The following is a 9,254-nucleotide window of genomic DNA, read 5'->3' on the forward strand; positions in this document are numbered from 1 at the left end:
AAAAACTTTGACCTCATAAAGGTGAGGCAAATCTGAAATTTCTCGGTACAAAAGTGAGGAATACGCTAGCGAAGTGTTGGCATTTGAAATATTTTCCTACTTTATTTGTTGTCTGGAATTTTCTTTCTCTAATTTGCAAAGTAAGTCGTTTTTTTTTTTAGAGAGAGTTTCAACATATAGCGTTCGCTCTTAATGATAATTTTTTATTATTAGACCAAAATATCAATAAGTTTTTGGTGTAGGGTGGGATTATTTTTATTATCAGACCAAGACATCAATCAGTTTTTGGTGTAGGCGGGGATTATCTTTATTATCAGACCAAGACACCAACTAGATCTCTTATTTAACTATCAGAGATTTTATTAGTTAAGTTAACTAGAACCCACGTTTTGCAGAGCAAGTTGCTTTGTACAAATGTATAATATACTTTGCTTAGAAAAAGGATCGACTAATAATTTTCCTATGCAAGTGACCATTAGCCCTAAGGAAAAGGAAAAAAATCAGCCAAAATTGATATATTTAGAGTCACGTAACAAAATTATTTAAAAAAAAAAAACATAACAGTTTATAAACTTTTGAATTCACGAAAGAAAAATGCACTCTCTCCATTTCAAGTGAAATACAAATGATTTTATTCCATTTCAAACAACTTGAGATATTACTGTGGATGACTAAATTTCTTAGATCGAAATAAGTTAAACAAGTAAAATAATTTCATAAATGCGAATTTGTATTGATGAATGTGTGGTACAATTCTCTGAATTATAAAAGAGTGATCCTCTGATTCGATCTCCTTGAAGGATTTGTTGATTGAAATTGTGGTAATGTGATCTTGATTCGAACACCGAATATACTTCAATTTGGCTAAAGGATGGATCGAAGACCTTTGAAACAAAATTACAATGAATCTCTAGCTATGAGCTTGTTAGAAATTCTTTGTTTTTCACGTTCTTCATGTTCTTTGTGTGTTCTTCTTTTTTAAAGGTTTGTGGTGGAAGTTCTTCGGGGCTTTAGAGGCTTGAATCCTTAGAGCTTCATTGGTTTGTGGTTTGTTAAGGTTTCTGGAGGCTTTTAAGCTTAATTACAGTGACCTTTGAGATTTAGACAAGTAGTTTGGATGATTTTGCTTAATATTGTTTGTATTCGAGATTGAAGTTCTTAAAGTTCTTGGATGCTTTAGGGCTTGATTTCGGCAGAGCTTCTGTACTTTTGAATCTTCTTTGATACTGCTTATGCTCTAGATGGCTTGGTGTGTTGGAGTTTCTGGAGGCTTTTGAGCTTGATTCCAGTGACCTTTGAGATCTAGGAAGATGATTTGGATGATTTCTCTTCAAATGTTCTTCGTATTTGAAGTTGAAGTTCTTGAAGTTCCTAGAGGCTTCAGGGTTTGATTCCAGCAGAGCTTTTGGACTTCTGAACTCAAGATGTCATGGTGTCTCGGTTTCTTTATCTCCTCTAAATATCTTAGGAAGGCTTCTATTTATAGGAGTTTGGGAGTGGGTGAGTGACACGTGGCGGAGTCTGATTGGTGACACATGTCACAGCCTGACTGGTCCACTTATGTCATCGCTTACACGTGCCGATGCGTTTTATGCCCCTATTTCAATGACACTTGGTAGGTATCTATTAGTTTTTATTGATTTCTAAATAGTGATAGCAAAACCTAGCATCAGTATGTGGCACTTTGTAATTGGTTATATTTTGTGAACTTGGTAGTATGAAGTGTTAGCTTGTGATAGGTCAGGAATTTTCCCTCTCTACAAATGCCCTCTCGAGACTCGTTCATGCACACAGTTTTGGAGTGTGGTGAGTGAATGAGTCTTGAAAATGGATTTTTATACTTGACTCTTCAAGTGAAATGGTTGAAGGTGGTGGAGCTTTCAGTAGGATAAGGTAATTTCAAAAGAGTAGACCCACCCATATGAAAGGCTTTGATGAGATCGAGAAGGGGTCTGCGAGTATTTGAATGTACTTGCATGACTGAGCCTTCTCAGCAGAGGTTAAGTCGAAGTAGTTTCAAAAGAGTGTTTCATTGTACTTGGAGTGGGTTGGTGAGGCTGAAAGTTATTTGCAAGAAGTTGGATGTACTTGCAAGATTGAATCATTTCAGTAGAGGTTAAGCTGAGGTAATTTCAGAAGATTATTTTGGATCGTTGGTGGCGATCACAGGGTGTAGAAGATGGGGAAGAGGGGAGGATGTTGGCTGGGTACAGCATGCAAAGCTATCGGGCTAGCCTCCCATTTTTAAGAAGTCTAGGCAAAGTTATTTTTGAAGAATATACTTTGGATTACAGCAAGGACATATAGGAGAGTGGTTAAATGTGCATGTGTCATTGTTTCACTTAGGTTAAGTTGAGGCAATTTCAGAAGCTTATGGATTCTGGGTATGCTGATGTTGGTGGTGAAGAAGATGGCGATGGAGCAAAGTGAATGGGTGAAACATATGACACCATGGCGCTGGCCTTGTACGTTGGGGACTTTCTGGTGTAGATGGTTCTGGGAAGTACACCTTGGGATGCAGGACTGACTGCATGCTGAATGAGGCCCGATAGCAAGTCATTGAATGTGCTTGTGTAACTGGACCATGCTGACGAACATTAAGTTGAAGTAATTTTAGAAGTATATTTTTTGAAATTCTTCAAGCTGATCTTAAGTTGGAGTAATTCCAAAAATTTTGTTTTAAGGTACCAGCAACAATGACCTTTGGGCCCCACACTGGTGGAAACATGGAATGAGGCTTTGGTGACCATTTACTGACACCAAAGGCTGATTTCTGATGAGTTGGTACCTTGGAGGTCACCGTAAGTGTTGGATGGGAGACGATTTTTAGGATACCCCAACACTTTTCACAGCCTTCACCTAATGCCACTTGTTGGAAAAGCACAAAAGATGAAAGATGGAGCTAACTTGTGATCCTGGTTTTAGAAACCAACCAAGTTGCTGTTTGTTCCGAGTCGCTGATTTTGATGGGAGACCAAGCAGTTGGAGAAAGACTACGGGAGCCCTAATCTTAGGAACATTTGTCTCTGCTGGACTTAGATTTCCTAACCAACCAAGTCAAAGGAAGCATGGAACGACAATGTAGACCTTGTTATGAGTAACTTTATGGACAAATGAGGTCGTTAAGTAGGGAAACAAAGCTTGTTTGGATTTTAAAAAATCAATGATGTTGTAAGGAGGGTTTCTACTGAACCATGAGTTCAAGCTGATTATGAAGCAATATTGGTTGCTAGGTATTGAGAACGATGAGGCTATAGTGAGGAATGGCTGTGTGAATGAGGTTTTGAGATTTTGAAAGAAACAAATCTTTATTTCATGATTCAGTGTGTTTTTTCTTGATGAGCTTTAGTGAATCCGACTCTTCTATTTATAGCGGAAAGATGAAGAATGGTAGTTGGGTAGTTGAGAATGGCGGATGAGACTTTTTGGTGAGAATGGTGGACGAGAATGGTAGGCACCGAACGGGAATGGTAGGTTGAACTAGTGACCCAATGTAATTTCAATTTTGAGACATATTTGTGAGAATTTATCTGTTCTTTGAAAGGGGAGCCTTGATGAAGTTTGGAGGACAATTTTGAGAGAATTCAGACCAAATGGATGAATCTCAAATTTTGATCTTGGGAGCTTAAGTTTTGGACAATGCTAGTACTTTGGAGAAGTGGATCAGATTGGTGGTCTCCAAGTTCAAAACAAATAAGTGGATTTCAAAATCAAAATCTTTGTGAAAATCTGAATAGGATAAGCTTTGCTCAAACATCTTGATTCTTGGTCAAAGTTCACATCAAAGCCAACAACTATAGAATCACACTATTTGAGCAATTTTGGATTCTCAAATGAATAAATAGACCCCAAAATTGGAACATACGCGAAAATTGGGCAAGACAGGTCCTTCTTGAAAATTTTGACTTTTGGTCAAGATTTGTGCAAAAGTCAACTTTTAAGGAATTGGACCCTTTGTGCAATTTTCGAGTCTTGGTTGAAGAAACGGATCCCAAAATCGGAATGTATGCGAAAAATTGAATGGGATAGGCCCGTTTTGAAAATTTTGACTTTTTGGTCAAAGTCAAAGGTCCAACTTGGTCAAAGCCCTTCTCTCTCTCTCTCTTTTTTTTTTTTTTTTTTTTTCTATTTTTTAAATTTCAGGCAGTTCAGATCCAGGTCACAGTTTCAGGTCGGGCTGAACAAACGGGTCAATGGATAGTGGATGATGACATCATCCATGATGTCATGGCACGTGCCAACGCGTGTGAACGCGTGAACTATGATGGCGGTGCGTGGAAGCGCGTGTTTGTCAAGGCAGAGTTTTTCGAAACTTTTGAAGGTGTGTGGGAGCGCGTGGCTCATGTTTTGGACTTGAAATTTTTAGGTTTTGCAGATCGGAGCCCGTTGGATCAAGTGGTTGTTTCTGTTTTCTGAATTTGTGGTCCGATTTGCACAGATGGTAAGGAGGAGGCCACGATCTGCGAAACCTATGGTGGCGCATGGAGGTGCATTCCTTGGCATCTGAACCTGAAATTTTATGTTTTGTAGATCTTGGGCCAATGGATCTAGTGGTGGCATCAGTTTTGTAAAAATTTTCTCAGATTTGCGCAGATTTGAATGAGAAATTTGAGGGTCGTTGGGAATTTGTGGCGGTGCGTTATGGCTCCACTGTGGACGGTTTTTTGTTGGTCTTGTAGTTCGAAGTCCTTGGAAGATTTCTGTGGGTTGAGTTTTGTGAAATCTTGTCAGAAGTTGTAGAAATCTGGAAGAGGAGACCGCAGGCATTGTTGGACTTGTTGCCATCTTAGTCTATTTTTATCGTAGCCATTCTGACAAGACGGTGCCAGGATTTAGACTTGAGAGGTAGGTAGTGAGCCACCATTTTTTTTTTTTTTTGTTTCTCTGCACTGAATGCCATCTTTTATCTTCGAAATTTATTGCAGACTTCCCTAACTTTGAGTGCATTTGAGTTGCATAGTCTAACTTTAAACATTATCTGTTTGGTGGCAGCATTTTAATGGCTTGCCTACTCTCCTTCTTTTTTGTTTGTTATCACAGAAGTTTTCTATATAAAGCCACCCAGGGCATGCATGAAATTATACAAAACATAATCTCCAGTGGATAACGTAATACAAGCCTAGAGAAACTGTCTTTTTACTTCTCTTTTTTTTTTTTTGGACAGTCTAGAGATTAAAATTGAAGCTCTCTCTTTGTTTATTTTATTTTTTTGACGTGCCATGAGATTTTCTTCTAATAAGTTCTTGTTGTTGCTTGTTTTTGTTTTGCAGCACAGTTTCCTTGATCTTTAAATTTTGACATCAAACTTTACGTTAACGTTCTCATAGAAGTGTTTGCCTTCATTTGGTGGCTTTGTATTTCATTGATAGCATAGTTCTTGCATTGATGTATGCTTTCATGTTGTTACATTCTCTTCTTGCATCAACAATCTTTTAGTGATATTCATCTTTGCAACGACATTTCCATAAGGATTTTCAGCTGGGCAATAATGCTATCGCCAGTACTCATCTTTAAAGTCGTACTAGCTTTGGTGTTGGCAATTAAGCCGCACCAACACTTGTCTTTGCAACGTTGCCATATCAAGAATCTTTGCAAAGTAGCCACATCAAGAGTCTTTGCCATTGAAGCCGCACCAACATTTGTCCTTATACTGAAGCTCCACTCTTCTTTTGCCATAATGCTGCCTTGACACTTTATTTGTATTGAAGCCATGGCGATATTTATCGTTGCCGTGAAGCCATGTCAAAATTTCATTTGCTCTGAAGTCGTGCCGACATTCATCTTTGCCATGAAGCTATGTCAACACTTCATTTGCTCTGAAGCTGTGCCAACATTCATCTTTGCCATGAAGCTATGTCAACATTCCACATTGGCACTTGCATTCGCATTGAAGTCACACTAATATTGGCCCTTATAATGAAGCTTGAGGTTTCAAGAAGTTCACATCAAGACTTTGAGGATGCAAAGAGATGCCAACAAGACGTTGAAGTTTTGAGAAGCTCCCATCAAGACTTTGAGGATGCAAAGAGATGCCAACAAAACCTTGAAGATGTGAGAAGAATGTCACCATGATTTTGATATTGCACGAACATGCCCTTAGAGGAGAGATGATGCAACACCAACTTCAGATGTTGGAGGAAGGTGACGTTGTCTAGATTTCAGAGACATGATGTGAAACAGCACCACTCAGAAAGGAGATGATGTGGTTCAAATTTCAGAGCTATGAAGTGGCACAACCTTGAAGAGAGATGATGTAGCTTAGACTTGCAAGGTACAAGAAGATGCCCCTAGGAGATAAGTGATGCAAAGCATACTTCATAAGCGTTGGAGAATGTCCATAGAAGATGGGGAATGCCATGCAGACTTCATTTAGTCTTCATTTTCTATTACAACGATCTTTGAAAAACTCCTCAAGCTAGACTGGCAATCCTTCTTCTTTTCATGTGATTGAACTTAGTGAAGAGTACTAAGCTGCCTATGTATCTCGGAGAGGAATTAAGTCATTACGTAGTTCAACGAAAAAAAAATTTTGATGATTTTTTTTTATGGTTTTGATGATTTTTTTGTTTTTTGTTTTTTGCTTTTGTTTTTATTTTTGTTTTGTTTTTGTTTTGTTTTTTTTTTTGTTTTTGTTTTGTTTTTGTTTTAAAAAGGGAGGGTTCACGTGTGTAATCCTCGCCCTACACCCCACGACATTTCATGGGTACCAATTGCGCAATAGTGGGTATCACCTCTAATCGAATCCCAAACCTCGGCCTTAAGGGCGACATGGGCATCCAACCACTATGCCACACTCGCAAATGGTGACATAGAGTGGGATTCATTTTTCTTTATTTGTACGCTTTCAAAGGCAATGGAAGACATCATGTACCCTCTCAGCGTTGCAGTGTGTAGTTTAAGCTCTTACCGAGGAGCAATCCTCGATTTTCAAGCATAGAAGTGTTTGAGGAACTTTCCAAGTATGGGGCCGATCCTTACACCATCATTGTTAATCAATTTGTAAGCCTTATTGGTGTTTACCCCCTACCTGAGAGTTGGAAGTACATCACAAGCAACTGTCACATGGTTCGATCTGACAACTTCATCAAGGTCTAGATCAATCTTCTTTTCTTTGGCAAGCTTCATGATTTGTTCTTTGAAGACGAAGCATTTTTGAATTGGGTGGCCAATGATACGATGATATTTGCAGTAGTTAGGGTCATTAACTTTCCCCATGTCTTCTGGTCGCTTGCATTCTGGCAATTCAATCAGCTTCAATTGCAAGAGTTGTTCTAAGATGTTTGGCACATCTTCATCGGGGAACGGATATGCTTTTTGCTCACGTTCCTTAAAGGTTAGACGACGCACTTCGTTCTTTTGCCATCCTTCAAGTTGTTTTTCATTTTCCTTTGCTTCTCTCTTTGGAACCTTAACTATGGAAGTGTTAATAGTTATTGGTTCTTTGAGAGGGATTGGTTGTTTACTACTGGCCTCACATTATTAAACTATATTATTGTCTTATGTTAATTTACTGCTATTTAATTTGAATTTCAATTCTATATCTTGTTTAAATTCTGTACTTCTAATGGATGTCGTGCGCACGAGTTGCCAATTCTTCGAATGTTCGTGGCTTTATCCCTTACAGGATGTACAAAAGTCCCCAGTGCATGCCTTGGATGCACATTTCTACAGCAGATATTTCAGAAAGTCTATCCTTGCAGTCTAGACTCAAAGAACGCCACCAATTGATATAGTCAACAACGGGCTTGTCTTTCTACTGCTTAGTATTGGTAAGCTCCATCATACTTACCGTGCGGCATGTGCTGTAGAACCTGTTGAGGAACTCCCTCTCAAGTTGTTCCTAACTATCGATTGACTTGGGTTCTAAGTCTGTATACCAATCAAAGGCATCCCTTTTAGTGAACAAACAAGCTGCTTTACAAAGAGGCCTCCTTGAGTCCCTACGTTTTCATAAGTTTCTACAAAGTGAGCAACGTGTTGCTTAGGGTTTCCCTTGCCGTCAAATTGCAAGAACTTGGGGGTTTGATACCCATTTGGCATTCTCATATTGTCAATGCGCTTCGTATAGGGTTTTGAATATATGAGAGAATTTGTAGAAGAACCTCCATATTGTGCTTGTATGGTATTCGTTATCATGTCCTTCAGTTGTTGGATAGATATTGAGGCCATTGAGGTAGAATGTTCTTGTCGGTGAGTGTTTTCAATTTCTCTCCCTTCTTCATCCTTCGCAGATGTGATTTTATAACCATGTCTTGTCTCACCAAGATCTTGTATTTCAAGTTTGTTCATTAAAGTTGCAATTTGGAAGTCCTTATCTTCAAGTGCTTTTATGAGAAAGACGACCCCTTGTTCCATTTCAACCATCTTTTCTTCCATAATAGAGGTGTTAGTTATCATGACTGACACAACTTCCCAAGATGATGGAAAAGGAAGTGAATTGAAGTGAGCACGTGAAATCTCATTTTTTGGGTTCCCTTTGATGGGAGAGAAATTGTGCGACCAACTTCTTGTGAAGGAAGAAGGGGATTTGCCCCCATACTTGAGGTGTTCCAAGGTGGAGATGTCCTTGTTGATGACCTTGTTTCTTGTGAGAGGGTCGGAGATGATTGTCTGGACCTTAGCTTCCTTGGTTGATTGAGCTCGAAGTTGATTGTGAGTTTTAGGCTAGCTACGATTGATTGCACCAATGCAATTGTTGGTGGTAGCCGTGCCAAGTTTAATTGAAGTAGCTATTGTTGAAACTTGAATGTTCTTGCTAGAGGCCATTGAAGTTGGTAGCAAAATGATGAAAATTTCTTTCTTTGAAGGAGAGTGAGATGAGAGGCAGAGAAGTCCCACCAGGCGTGCCAGAATTTGTGGACGACTAAATTTTTTAGTTCGAAATAAGTCAAACAAGTAAAATAATTTCACAAATGCGAATTTGTATTGATGAATGTGTGGTACAATACTCTGAAATTACAAAAGAGTGATCATCTGATTCGATCTCCTTGAAAGATTTGTTGATTGGAATTGTGGTAATGTGATCTTGATTCGAACACCGAATATACTTCAATTTGAAACAAAATTACAGTGAATCTCTGGCTATAAGCTTGTTAGAAATTCTTTGTTCTTCACGTTCTTCGTGTTCTTCGTGTGTTCTTCGTGTGTTCTTCTTTTCTGAAGGTTTGTGGTGGAAGTTCTTCGAGGCTTTAGAGGCTTGAATCCTTAGAGCTTCGCTGATTTGTGGTTTGTTGAGGTTTTTGGAGGCTTTTGAG

This window comes from Castanea sativa, chromosome 10, assembly GCF_040712315.1.
Source record: "Castanea sativa cultivar Marrone di Chiusa Pesio chromosome 10, ASM4071231v1".
Classification (NCBI taxonomy): Eukaryota; Viridiplantae; Streptophyta; class Magnoliopsida; order Fagales; family Fagaceae; genus Castanea; species Castanea sativa.